The following is a 14,748-nucleotide window of genomic DNA, read 5'->3' on the forward strand; positions in this document are numbered from 1 at the left end:
GGGAGGGCGTGGGCAGTGTGGGGGGACCCGGCGCCGGGGCTCTGGGTAGGATGGAGGGCGAGGGGCTCCGGGCAGGTGTTGGAGGATATTGGGGGCAGGGGCAGGGAGCGAGGCTTCGGGGGGCTGGTGGAGGGTGTGGGTAGACTTGGGGAAGAATGAAGGGTGGAGGGATCCGGCCCAACGGGGCTGGAGGGCCTTCGGGCAGGTTCGGGGGCCCACTGGGGCCAGGGCGAGGGCGAGAGGGATGGAGGACATTCAGGCGGGTGGGGGGCAGTCTGGGGGGGTTCGGGAGGGTGTGAGGGAGGCTTTGGGCATGGTAGGGGCGAGTGTGATGGGTATGGAAGGAGAAGATTAGGGACTCGAGGGAGGAGTAGAAGAAGCGGATGTCCCGGTCTGGGCTGCGTGTGAGGGCCAGGGAGAGGGGGCAGATACACGGAAGGCCACGGGACAAATGTGAAGAGAAACGTGGAGGAACGTGTCCAGGTAGGGGGTAGTGTGGTGGGGAGAAAGGGACCAGAGGTGTCTCAGGGTCTCTGGAGTGATGGGGGAAATGGAGGTTTCCAGGCGGGAGGTGTGTGCGAGGGTAGGCCCAGAGGCTTCTGGAGACCTGTGAGAGACGGGAGGACTGTATCTGGCCAGGAGGTGTGTAGGGGAGACTGGAAGGAGGCCCAGAGTGTTGAGCCTGGACAGGTGGGCCATGTGAAGGAAGGGCATGTTAGAGGAGAAGGCAGGTAGGTATCTGTCTGGTTAGTGGTGCTCTGGGGAGATGAGTATGGGGCGGATGGAGGAAGGTGATTGGAGCAGGGCCAGAGTTTGAGAGAAGTGAGGACAGTAGAGTAGGGTGATGGGCAGGGACAGGAGATCTCTGGATAGGAGGTGTGCCGGGTATTTAGCAGGTAGCAGAAGTGAGTGAAATGGAGGGTGTTGTTGTGGGAAGTGTAGATGTAGGTGGGGGAGCAGCAAGAGAGGAAACTTTGGGGTTCGGGGGACATTGGAGGGGACAAGTGGAGTGGTGTATGTGTGAGGTAGCCGACCAGAGGTGTGAGGGGTGAGGGGAATGTTCTTGGAGTGGCTGCTGAGGTATGAAAACAGATGGAAGGAAATGTTTTAGGGGCAGGAAGTGTGGAGGGAAGTTGGGGAGGAGGGGGGTGGTACTTGTGTGAAGGGAAATCAGTAGAGGGGGTAGTAGGGGATGGGTTGGGAGGGGAGGGATGCAGGCCTAGAGTACAATGTATAGAGAGAGGGAAGTGTTGCTTGGGGTTGCTAGATTTTTTCTGGTAGAAGGGGGTAGGCAGGGAAGAGAAGATGTTTTTGGGTAGAGGATGTAGAAGAATGTATAGGATCTATATTTGGGTAAAAGAAGGGCAAGGTAGGGAGGTGTGTGAACATGTCTGTGACTAGAAAGGGATAGGTTCTGTGTTGTATTGTGGTGGAAGTGGAAGCAGATTGCCTAGGTTTACGGGCAGGACTATTTAGGTTGGAGAGAGTTAGGAAAACTAGTTACTTAAAAGAGAATGGAAGGAGCAGGAGGTTGAAAAGTGAGGAGAGATTGGAACACTTGGAGTCTTGAGAGATTAAGGGGGCCAAAAATTTTAGGTCACTGGAAATGTAAGAAAAGGCAGACTGCAGAAGTTGGAAAAACAAAAAGCAAAACAAAACTAAAGAGAGGGGCTTGCATTCTGGGCATAGAACTGAAGAAGAGTGTGTGTGTCTGCCTGTATGTATCCTGGAATGATAATGAAAAATGGAGGACATTAAGCCCTGTACCATACCTGAAAGTTCACGCCTCTAGGATCAGAGAGATCAGGAAGCCTGATTTTCGTTCCAGAACTCTGTGAATGGGGAAGGGGTAAGGGAGAGCAGAGTAGTACACACTCCCAAGTTTGGAGGAGGTGTGTGGTGGGATATTGTCCTCGTGCGTTGGCCTGACAAGTGGGCAGATAGAAGAGCCATACAGGGTTGTGTGGAGTGCACCAAAGTGAATAGAAATAGGATTGCAGCAGGTGCAGGGCAGATGTCTTTGTGAAGAGACTGCAAGAGAGCTGGGCCCAGTGTCAGTGGCACTTGAAGGCTATGTGTCTGGGAGGAAGGGATACCTCGGTGTAGTGTCTCAGCTTCCCTGGTGCTTTCTGGGTAATGGGGCAGTTTTCAGGCTTTGAGTGATGTAATATCTGAGTCCCTTGCTAGAGGCAGACAGAGGTAATGTACATCCAGCTCCTAAAAGTGGCAGGAATGGAGCTCTGCAATTGTTTAACTCTCTTTCAGGGTGCAAATAGCTGATCCTGGTTTGTTGGCTTTCTCTCCCAAATAGTTGAAGAAAAATTTAGTTGGAGGCTTGTGGATTTTCTGGTATTTTGATGTGAGTTACGGAGTGTAGTGTTAGCTTTATTGAGGAAAGACTCTTGGGGTTGTGTGGACATAGAGCCAATCAGCTTGCCAAACACATAGGAAGTAACCTTCAGGGGTTTGAGCACAGATACTTCAGCGCAGGTCTCACTCAGTGTTCTGTGGCTTGTGTTAGATTCTTTGGGATTTGGAAGGATTAAGGAAACTACTCTGAGACTGCCTTAGTAAGCAGGGTTTTCTAGAATCTTGAAAAACGATTTCCCTTTTGACAGTAGAAAATTCAGTCTTGTCAGATTTTGGAAAAAAAAATTATTTCATCATGTTGCAGAAATAACTTTAATTATCGCTTTGAGGGCTTCATGTAACATGTAATGTAGTACCTGGTATGATTTCAAATAAAAGGTCTGTTTTGATACCTTAAGAAGCTTTCTGGGTTGATTAGTTTTCTCCGTTTGTCAATTTAGGAAGTATCTTAATGCACCCATTGTATGTTCATATAATAAGTTTGAGTGGAAGTGGGAATCTTGCCTAAACATAATGAGAGTTGAGCAGAATGACAAATTTTAAGTAATCTGAATCTGTAAATATAAATATTAAAAAAACCAAACTGGGAGCTAATCATTTTTAAAATCCAAGCTTGAAGTGCATCATGAAGGCAACAAAATAATGCTCTGAAGGTATTGCTCTAAGATTTTACTTTTGGAGGGAAAGGTTTTTAAAGTATAATACACCTTTCATTGAAATTCTTTGCAGTACTTTGAGATTTGATATATGTGTAGAATATAATTATAAGGAATGTGTTTGACCCTTTTGGCTCCGTGGCAAAGAATTTGAGGAGTAGGGTATAAGATGTATAGAGTGACCTTTGAAAATTTTCTCCAATATGGCTATTGTTTCCTCCTTATATTTTTTAAGTCCATTGTGTTAGTTCATTTTATTGATTTGGAGCAAGCAGTACTTTCTTGCTCTGAATACTCAATTCTGGCATAGTGTTCTGATTATATGTATTGTTCCGTGAAGTTCTATGGTTTGAGATGCTTTGCAGGCACTTGAAAATATTGCCCTAAGTTTATGAACCAAGGAAAGCAGGTTATTTACACTTTGTAGGCTAAATAATTAGGTCTAGTTTTATTTTCACTGGTGACTTGCTGGACAAGATACTTAATCCCTTAGTGCTTATTTCTCCTCCAGAAACCTGACTCTATCTACCTCCCATGAGAATTGAGATGGTTTATATAAAACAAGTTTAAGTCTTTCAGGAAGATTAGAAATATGTAAATACAGGGAATAGATGATATTTCTTTGGTTCCTTTTTTCTTCTCAGCCTGGTCGAGTAATAATTGGTACTTCAGAATTTGGTGTTAGGTGGATTAATTTGTAGTGAGAAACTTGGATAGAGATGAAACTTCTGTGAATGTCAGTGATGTCTGCGAATTGAAGTCTGTTCATTCTTTGCCCTACTGTCTCTCTATCTTTCCTGGCTCATTTTTGCAGTTGAGTGTTGGTGCTGATTTGAATTCTTGCATGTGAGCAGAGGGTTGGGAGAGATGTTCTACATCGTGGCTGTAGCCCGAAATTGCTTCTAGGCATGAATTTCCAGGGATGGAGCACTTCTGTCATTCAGTGAATTCACTTCCTACACCAGGAATAATAAATACATTTTCCTAGGTATTTTGCAGAAAACCAACTAATTCTAGGTGACTTGAACAGAAGAATAGAGCTATTCCTCTTCCAATGGCATTAAGCCTTTTGTTATTACTCTTTTTTGTATTTTTAAATCTATTTTGAGAGAGAGGTCTTGGGGAAGGGGCAGAGAGAGAGGGAGAGAGAGAGTATCCCAAGTAGACCCCACACTGTCAGCAGAGAGCCCGTCATGGGTCAGATTCATGAACTGACAGATCATGGACCTGAGCTCAGATCAAGAGTCCCACGCTTAACTAACTGAGCCACCCAGGTGCCCCATTAAACCTCATTTTAAAGATTTATTGAATACTTTTTTATTTTTCAAGTTTTAGTTAGCAAATTATTACCCATTCTTTTGGCATTTCCAAGGCCATTGATAGGTTATATTCTGTTTGAGGAGGAATGATATTTAAATGCTTTAAAAATATTAGTTGGGTGCCTGGATGACTCAGTCAGATAAGCATCAGACTTTGGCTGAGGTCATGATCTCATGGTTCATGAGTTTGAGTCCCTTGTAGATCTCTGTGCTAACAGCTTAGAGCCTGGAGCCTGCTTCAGAGTCTGTGTCTCTCTTCCTCTCTCTGCCCCTCCCCTGTTTGCACGCTATCTCCCTCTCTATCTCCCCACTCAAAAATAAATATTAAAGAAATGTTTATTGTAATAAGTCTCTAAATGCTGGTTGTGATTGACATTGCAAAAATGTAAAGAGTAAGTTGCTTTTTAGACCTTAATTTAGTTGGGGTTGGTAAAAACCAGTCCTGATATCCTGATAGCAGTCTTTTTGTGCTGATTTTTTTTTTTTTATTTTTATTTTTTTGAGAGAGGCACAGAGGGAGAGGGACAGAAGAGAATCATAAGCAGGCTCCATGCCCAGTGCGGAGGCCAGTGCAGGGCTTAATCTCACCACTGTGACTTCATGACCTGAGCCAAAATTAAGAGTCAGTTGCTCAACTAACTGAGCCACCCAGGTGCTCCTGATCTAATTTTTTAAGATTTTATTTTTAAGTGATCTCCACATCCAGTGTGGGGCTCAAACCCACAACCCCAATCCAGAGTCCCATGCTCCCCGAGCTGAGCCAACCAGATACCCTGCTGATCTGTTCTTTACTCTCTTACGTAAGGTGTGGACCCCGCCCCCCATTACACATCTTACTGCTCTTTGTTTTCATTTGTTTTGCATTGCTCCTTTCATTGGCAAATTAGTTGTTTTTAAAAATTTGTTCAGCTGTAGAAAATCTGTTTCTGACAGGTAATTATGAGAGGCTTCATAATCCAGTCTAATTTTAGAAAACTTTATTGAGAAATGTAAGTAAAATTTATGTCAGTTAAAACAGAAAAGAATAAAGTAATAAGGCCAGATTAGTGGTGATATAAATATCACTCCATGTATGTGTGTTGCTGTGTGAATGAATGCCATCCTAAATTTTAGTTATTTGATATTAAAATTCTCTTAACTTATGACATAACTAACACTGTGTAGAACATCTGCTTTCTTTAGTTAGCTTTAGCACCACTTGAAAGGTTATAGTTCATTATATCCATAATGAAATCACAGCCTTGCATTGTGTGACTTCATGGTTCATTTCCATTTGAAGAGTGAGAATTCTGCAGCACATTGTGTAATAAATTCTGAGGCGTTTCTGGGTCATGGATAAGATACAGTTTCTTAATGCACCTGCAGAATTTCCTGTTCTTTGCATTTTTCCAGGTACCAGGACTTTTCACAATATCCTATTGGGCAGATCAGCATTTTGTTTATAAATTGAATTTAACTGTATTAATACAACTGGCATAAAGCAAATAGTAGTCGTCCTAAAAGACTCTTTATGAATTTCTTTTAATTCTGCTTACCTGTTCTACCAGTTTAATTCAAACATGCATTGACTTTAGACCCAAAGGCATGTTTTGTGCCAGACCTAAGATTTTTTAGTACGGTTTAATAATATTCTTTTGAGTAAAGAATAGATTCTTCCCTAGGTAGATTGGCCCTTAATGTAAAAATGGGGTCTGTATCTTTGGTTACCTATGTTCAGTTGACATAACTGAAAATCAGCATATTTTAAAAGACAGCTGGGTAAAGATAAAGAGATTATTTGTTTTTAACAGTTAATATGGAGGCAGTTTTTTTCTTACGGATGTTTATAACTCCAAGTAAATCTACAAGTCCTCAAACATTGGATCTAATCACAGGCTTTTGTGTGACTTAGGCAACCTACATTTACATCTAATGAGGTATAGGGTACTGGATAGCTCTTGACTTAACTCTGGAAAATTCAGTTTTAGTTAGCAAAGCTAGTGAATCAGAGGGGAAAGTTGTTACAATTTTGATAATGTAGGTTAGTGCCTGGAGAGAGTAACATCTGGAGCCCTTGGTATGCATATTTTCAGTTGTTTTTAAAGTAAGCTGTAAATAGGCGTTTAATGTCAAGGTTAGTATGGAAGGACAGGTATCAAACATATTAGTGATGAGGCTTTTAAAAAGGTGCTCTCTTGGGGCACCTGCATGGCTAAGTCTGTTGAGCATCAGACTCGTGATTTTAGCTCAAGTCATAATCCCATGGTTGTGGGATTGAGCCACGTGTTAGGCTCTGCACTGGGCATGGGGCCTGCTTGAGATTCTCTTTCTTGCCTTCTGCCCCCTTCCCCTGCTCATGCGCCCTCTCTCTCTAAAATAAAATTTAAGGGGTGCCTGGGCGGCTCAGTCAGTCAAGTGTCTGACTTTGGCTTAGGTCATGGTCTCAAAGTTTGTGGGTTCGAGCCCTGCATAGGGCTCTGTGCTGACAGCTAGCTAGCTCAGAGCCTGGAGCCTGCTTCAGATTCTGTGTCTCCCTCTCTCTTTGCCCCTCCCCCATTCATGCTCTATTTCTGTCTCAATAATAAACATAGATAAAATTTAAAAAAAAGTAGTATCTGAAAGATAAATTATTAACTGTGATGCTCTTTGATATGCCAGCATTGTGGTAAATGTTGTGGAATTATACAAAATTTGCTTTTGAGGGCTGCCTGGCTGGTTCAGATGCAACATGCAACTCTTGATCTTGGGGTTGTAAGTTTGAGCCCCATGTGTTGAGTGTAGAGATTACTTAAATAAAATCTTCAAAATAGGCGTTTGAAATTTGTCAGTGTTATTGTTTGGTAGTTTTCCTTATTTCTGGAGCTTGGCTTTCGCATACCTGGACTTTGGTCTCTGTTGTAGCTGTATGATTTAGGTGGACAGCAGAGTGCTACTTCTGGAGAAATGGAGGCTAAAAGTGTTGACTCTAGAGCAGAGATAGGCAGACTTTCAGAACAGTTTCAGAGGTTCTGTATCAAATACCTATTGGTTCTCAAATTTGGCCAGGAAGGTTGATGGCTGGGCACATTTGAAACCTTCCTGTTTTAGTCAGGCCTTTGAGTGCAAGTCAATGCACGGCCTTCCTAGGAAATTTGGGATCCTAGTATTGTGTAGTAGTAATAAATTTGAAAAAAAAAAAAAAAGGTCTAGCTAGCACTTGGGTGGACTCTCCTTTTCCATATACCTGTGTGAAACCTTGACTGCTGTATTGGACAGTAGAATGTTGTTGACACCAGAAGACTTGGCTTTGAGGTCTGATCATTTTATTTTCTAGTTGTAGGTCTCTCTCATGTATAAAATTCAACTAAAACCCTTAATTACAGAGTTATAGTGAGGATTAAAGAAGAAAATGGTTTGTAAGCTCTGAAGCACATAACTTTTTTTTTTTTTTTTTTGAAGGCAGGAGTGAGGAGAAACGAAGGGCAAGCTTTGAAGTAATGAGAAAAATTTGACTCAGAAGGACCTGGATTTTTATTTTTTTATCATGACATTTTCAAATGTACATGAAAAAGAAGGGTGGACTTCCACATACCCGTCAACTAGCTTCAACAGTTACTAGCGTTTTGCTGCTTTTGTCTCGTCTGTTCCTCCCAATTACTTTCTGTTGTTGTTTTTGTTGGAGTGTTTACAGCCAATCTTAGACATCATAGTCTTTCATCCATAAATACTTCAGTATGTATTTCTGACAGATAGGAATCTAAAAAAGACATAACCACAAAACTTTTAACTGTCTAAATTAACTATAATTCCTTATCTAATGCTCAGGAGGAGCTGGATTTGAAACATAGCTCTACCACTCACCAGTTTTGTGTGTTGATCAAATTACTTGTTCTCTCTGAGCTTCTGGTTCCTTATCTGTAACATAAAGATAATACCTCATGAAGTTATTTTGAGCTTAAATGAAGGAACAGAAAAGCCCTAACAGGAAAGTTCTCAGCAAATGGCCCAGTCTCTCTTCTGAGCCTCCTGTGGCATGTAAATTAGGATTATGGCTTGCCCTCCTTCCTTCTTTAATATCACAAACAGATACACAAACAGATGCTGTGGAATTACTGTCCACCAACCCAGTAAAATTTTTCTTCATTGGGCAATTTGACTCTTTTAGTGAAACTTCAGAGCGTTGAAATCATCTTCGTTCTCCCCCTCTCTCATGCAAGCAACATCATGATTCTCTTGTCTAGTGGCTCATTCTAGTCAGCATATACATGCTGTTACTTCGTCTGTCTTTCTAAAACAATTCTTTCTGGACCACATTGTTTCTTGTAGATACAACCCAGTTTCTCAACGTCTTGAAAAAGTTGTGTCTACTCATCTTCAGTTCTCTGAATTCTCTCTTGAACCTGCAATAATGAGACTTTCAACCTAATTACTCTACTGAAATTGCTCCTATCGAAACCACCAAGTTGAATTTACTTGACTTGGTAGCAGCATGTGGTGCAGTGGATGTCTCCTTCCTTGAAATACTCTCTGCTCTGGTTTCTGGGACGCCATCCTCGGCCGGTTTTCCTCCTGCCTCCTTGGCTTCTCCTTTGTTTGTTCGTCCTCATTACTACTGCCTCTGAATATTGGACCACTTTATGGGATCTCTTCTTTTTATTCCCATTCCCCTTGTGATCTCATCCAGTCTCCGGCTTTAAATACTGTGTATGTGCCAACAACTCCCAAATCTTTATCTCCAAAACGCCAGACTGGTATGTCCTATTGCCTATATTGACACTTCCACTTGCATATTTTATTGGCATCTCAAACTAAATTTGTCCCACCCAGACTCCTGACCTTTACCCTGCTCTCTCTTTCTTCTGCCCCCCTTGTGTTCTTCCACGTGTTAGTGATTGCACCTTCCTCCATCTTTCTAGCTGCTTAGGCCAAAACTTAAGAGTCATGCTTGACTCTCTCTCACACACTGTATCTGATCCATCAGGAAATCGTGCCAGTTCTACCTTCAAAATATAGTCAGACTCTGACTGCTTTTCATTAACACTAATAATTAAGATGACATCAGCTCTTCTGAATTATTACAGTAGCCCTTTTTTGCTCTTGCCCCTTTATATTCTGTTCTCAGTATCATAGCAAGAATGATCCTTTTAAAAAGGTAAGTCAGATTTTGTTTTTTCTGGTCACATTCCTTATCTTGCTCAGTGTAAGTCCTGTCAAGGTCTAACGTGATCAGATCCCTTTTTCTTTCCTCTCTGACCTTGTCTCCTCTTACTTTTTGCTTATTCCATTCTGGCCACAGTGTCCTTAACTGTTTCTTTAAGTGTCAGTCCATATATTCCTATCTCAGGTCCTTGCACTTTCTGTTTGCCCTAACTAGAATGCTAATGTCGAGATACATGCTTGGCTGCATGTTTGTCAGTCTTTGTGCATATCTGCCCATTCTGGTGAGGCCTTCTCTTACCACCCCGTTAAAATGGCAGCCCTCCATTTTTGTCCCTCCCTAGCCTGCCTTTCCCACCTTGTTTTTCTCATTACCACTTAAACCATTTAACTTACATTTGGCTTATTTATTTTTATTGCCTTTTCCTCTTCACTACGTAGAAGCTCCGTAAAGGTGAGGATTAATGCTGGTTTTGTATTCTGTAGATTCTGAGCACCAAGAACAGTGCCTGACACAAATTCTTGAGTATTTGTTGAATGAACTATTCTTCTATTAGTTGTAATCTGTTGGTTGGTAAAGATGCTGTAGTGCTAGCATTTTAGTTGGAATTTCAGTTTTTTTTATGGAATACTATGCACCTTGAGGTATTTATGATGTATTTCTGTTTTTCTTCTTTATGAGTATCCTTTCATAAGACTGTTGATTTTACTACTAATTTGTTCATCATAATTTTGAGACTTTAAAAATTATATATTAAAATAATGTTTTAATGTTTGCCTATTTTTGAGAGTGAGAGAGAGAGGGGGGGGGAGAGAGAGAGAGAGAGAGAGAGAGAGAGCGAGCGAGCATGAGTTGGGGTGGGGGGTCAGAGAGAGAGGGAGACACAGAACTGGAAGCAGGCTCCAGGCTCTGAGCTAGCTGTCAGCACAGAGCCCGACACTGGGCTCGAACCCATGAACGTGAGATCTGACCTGAGCCAAAGTCAGAGGCTTAATAACAACTGAGCCACCTAGGTGCCCCTAAAATAATTTTTTAATGTTTGTGTAATTTTGAGAGTGAGAGAGAGAGCATGAGTGGGAGGAGGGTCAGAGAGAGAGGGAGACACAATCCGAAACAGGTTCTAGGCTCTGAGCTGTCAGCACAGAGCCCCACTTGTGGCTTAAACTCATGAACTGTGAGCCAAAGTTGGACACTTAACCAGATGAGCCACAGAGGCTCTCCAAGTCTTTTTTAAATGTGTGTGTGTGTGTGTGTGTGTGTGTGTTTTGAGCGAGATCAAGAGCCTATGCATGTGTGCTAGTGGGGAAGGGCAGAGACGGGGGTGGGGTGGGCAGGAGTGGGGGAACAGAGGATCTGAATGGGCTCTGTGCTGACAGCAGAGAGCCCGATGAGGGGTCTGAACCAGTAGACCATGAGATCATGACCTGAGCCCAAGTTGAATGTTTAACTGACTGAGCCACCCAGGCACCCCAATTTTTGAGTTGTATTATGCATTGTGCTAGTTGGAATGGGGGGACACAAGAATAAAATACACATAGACCCTGAACTTTAAGAGCTTATAGTCTATTAGGACAGACGAAGTTGTGTATGTATATGTGCATGTATATATATGTGTACGTATGTATGTGTATATCTGAGTGTGTGTGTGTATGTGTGTATTTAAATGTTTATTTGAGAGAGGAGACACAGAGAGTCCCAGGCAAGCTGTGTGCTGTCAGTGCAAATCTGGACTCAGGGGTCTATCTGATGAACCGTAAGGTCATGACCTGAACTGAAATTAAGAGTCAGACACCCAACTGACTGGGCTACCCAGGTGCCCCAATATTTTTAAAGTTTAAATACTTCGATAAAACGGTTCAGGAATTCAGAAGAGCAAAGAGTTATTTCTGGCTAAGAGAGGAATAAGGAGAGACTTCAGAGAGGATGTGATATGTGTATCTGTTTTCAGCCATGGAAAACAAGTAGGATTAGATAATGAGGAAATAGGGAAGAGAATTGCATATGGAGGAAATTGCATTAGCAAAATAAGAATGCTCAAGATTTCTAGGAGAAAGAACAAGTGGTTCAGTAAAGGTGAGGTGATATGGAAGGAATTCGTAAAGAGTAAATTTGGAGAAGCATATTGGAGCCACTAAGAGAAGGCCTTGAATGCAAGAGTGAGGAACACAGACTCAGTACTCAGTACAAAAGGTTTTTGAGCAAGAATGGAGGGATGGCATTATTAGAGCTGTATTTATGAATTTGACAACTGTATGTGAAAAGAGAGGCTGAAATGTATACACTAAGATGCGGTTTTAATAGTTTGTGGAAGAAAGTGATAAAGGTAATGGAAATAAATGGGTGTAGAAGAGATGTCTTCAAACTGATGAAACTTGGAAACTGGATGTAAGGGTTAATTGACAATCTGCAAGGTTTCAAGCAGGCTAAGGTGCAGGTAAGAGAAGTAAGGAATTCAAGAGAAGTGGGATTGGGAGGCAAGTTTAGTTTTGGTACTGAGTTTGCAAGTGTGGTGACATTCAGGTGATGATTGGTTTGATAAAAAGAAAATCAGGTATCTTTCGAAAGGATGTGCATCTGTGGCTTTATGCTTTCATTTTTAAAAAATGTTTATTTGGGAGAGAGGGAGAGGGAGCGGGAGAAGGAGAAAAAGAGAGAAAGAATGAATCTCCAACAGGCTCTGTGCTTTCATTTTGATACTAACTGCCAGAAAGAGAAGATTTGATTGCTGAATCTATTACTGAGGTCTGAATCTGGATAACTGATTTGGAAAACTTCTGATAAGGCGTCCAAACTTTTCTTTTGATTTGTGAGTGGCTCCGCTTGTTTCCTTAAGTTTGTTAGGTAAGTTGCTCTAGGTTGTAAAGCACTTCATGTATTCTCATCAACTTGTTATAGCTTAGATATCATCCTTTGAGCTTTCAAAAGAAAGCAGTAGAAATTGCTTCATGGTCTATGGATATCTAAGCAGTGTCCCTGCCCTTTTGAAAACAACAGATGAGAGTTCCCAACTAAGGCACCTTGATCACTTTGTTGAGATCATGTTGAGTTAAGAGGTTTGCATGATCATGCCAAACCCCCTGTCCTTCCCCTTAAGACTCAGAAGCACATTGGAGGAAGATAAGCCTTCTACCCTAATTAGTGGTAGTTAAGGTGTTAGTTGCCAAAACATGTCTTTAACAACCTGTACTTAACAAAATACCAGAAGATATCAGAGGATTTAGCTTCTCTTCCAGGCATATTCAAGAATAGAATGAGATTCTTTTAGATTTATATCTTTTTCAGAACCTGGGAGCAGGAAGGACCCAAAGGTCATTGATAGGAAAAAAGAAATATTTGCAAATTAATGTTGATTAATGTATACAGTTTTTATTTATAGGCTGTCTTATGATGCATTGTATTTATATTTTTATACTTAATGTATTTTTAATAGTTGAATAAAACATCCTTGAGTTTATTAGTTACAAACTTATAGTTCACCAGCTTGGCTTAGAATGGTGACCTTGAGTTTGCCAAATTAAGTCATCTCTGAATTAAGTCTTTTCCTTTGCACTTAGAATGTAATGCCAGTGAATATGATTTTGGCACTGTCATTATAGGATTGGTTTTTGTTTTCAAGTAAATAGTTACAGGACCCAATTGCTCTGAAATGAGAAAGTTTTTCTGTGTAGGATAACACATTTTTCAGCTCCCTAGAGTTTTGGTGACTTTAAGTTTGTCACATTTGGCATATATTGTAGTTAAACTTTTTTTTTAAATCTAGGCAGTGTTATTTCACATAATTGGTTTGCCAAGAATGTAAAGTATAACATCTTAATCTTATAAGAAACCTGTGAGGTTCTTTTCCCCCTGCTTTGTTCTTTGAAAGATGAAGCACTCAGGATATATCCTGAGTATTTAAAGGACTTGTCCCAAGTCGTACACCTAACTAGTGACAGAGTTGAGATGAGAGGTGGATTTCTTAACTTCTGGGCTTGGGCTTCTTCCACTATGTCAGGCTGCTTCTTTAGAAATGTGGACCAGAAAACCTTGAATAAACTTAGTTTAACTGGTCACATTGCTGGTGTCTAATTATGTTCAGTAGGAATAATTATTGTATTTTTTCCTTGTTCCCTCTGAAAATTAATTTTTTAAAATTAACCATTTAAAACTGAAATTCAGTACATTCACATTGTTGCAAGTGTGAACCGCCCTATGTAGTTCCAGAACATTTCCATCACTCCAAAGTGAAGCCCCTGAGTCATTAAATAGTTTGAAAAATTTTAAGGAACTAAAATAAAAGTATTTAGACAATTAAAAGTCTTTGCCATGAAGAGGCTGACAGCAGGTTTGTGTTCGTGGTCACACCTAGTGCTTTGCCACCTGTGTCTGGTTTGAAATAAAGTGAATCCTCTTTATGTTGATTAGTAGTGGATATATTAATACTTATAATGACAACATTAAAAGAGAAACTGTCAGGCACATAATGATTAACACTACTAATAGTAGGTATATTATTATCTCTAATCTTCCCACTAGCCTTCCCTGCCCCACAGTAGTCTTTTTTAAAGCCTTGCTGTGTTCCAGCTAAGAAAACAGCCTTGTTCAATAAGCCCAGAGTCACTTACTTGGTAAGTTGTGGACGTGGGATTCAAATCTATGTCTGTTTGGTTCCAAAAGTTGGGTGTTCTCATCACTAAATCTGAAAGTAGACAGCAACAAGAGGAAGGGGTCATCGTTTATGGGGACTCGGTACTGTTTTAGCAGGACGGTGTATAAAGGAAGGGGAATTGAGTTGGCTGGTTGTAGCAGTAGCCATTTTCTCCTGACCAGTTGTGGGCTGTATCGCACACAGGAAAAGCAAAATATGAAAATAACCTTTGGAACTCTTTAGTGGACATTATAAATGATTGGAAGAAATTAAAATTTCTGAGATTTTGTTTTTAGAAATTATTTTTTCCCCTGCTCATATATTTTTAGTGAATTACTGATTTGATTTTAAAATTGTAAGTTGATTTGCTTGTGTAGTTGATAATTAGGCTTTTTAAAAGTTTTATTCACTTTTTAGTTAATTATTAATCTTTAACAGTACTGGAGCTCAATTGAGTTACCATTTTAAGATACTTTTATTTTTAAAATTGTTTTTTAATGCTTTTTATTTATTTTTGAGAGACAGAGAGAGACAGTGTGAGCAGGGGAGGGTCAGAGAGAGAGGGAGACACAGAATCTGAAGCAGGCTTCAGGCTCTGAGCTAGCAGTCAGCACAGAGCCTGATGCGGAGCTCGAACCCACCAACCGTGAGATCTGACCT

At 40.9% G+C, this 14,748-nt stretch overlaps 1 protein-coding gene across 3 annotated transcripts in view; it reads left to right on the forward strand.

Moving 5' to 3' along the window:
* STRBP (spermatid perinuclear RNA binding protein) overlaps positions 1–14,748 on the forward strand; it is a 143,479-nt gene that overhangs the window by 627 nt on the left and 128,104 nt on the right. The window lies entirely within an intron of this gene.

This window comes from Suricata suricatta, chromosome 13, assembly GCF_006229205.1.
Source record: "Suricata suricatta isolate VVHF042 chromosome 13, meerkat_22Aug2017_6uvM2_HiC, whole genome shotgun sequence".
Taxonomy (NCBI): domain Eukaryota; kingdom Metazoa; phylum Chordata; class Mammalia; order Carnivora; family Herpestidae; genus Suricata; species Suricata suricatta.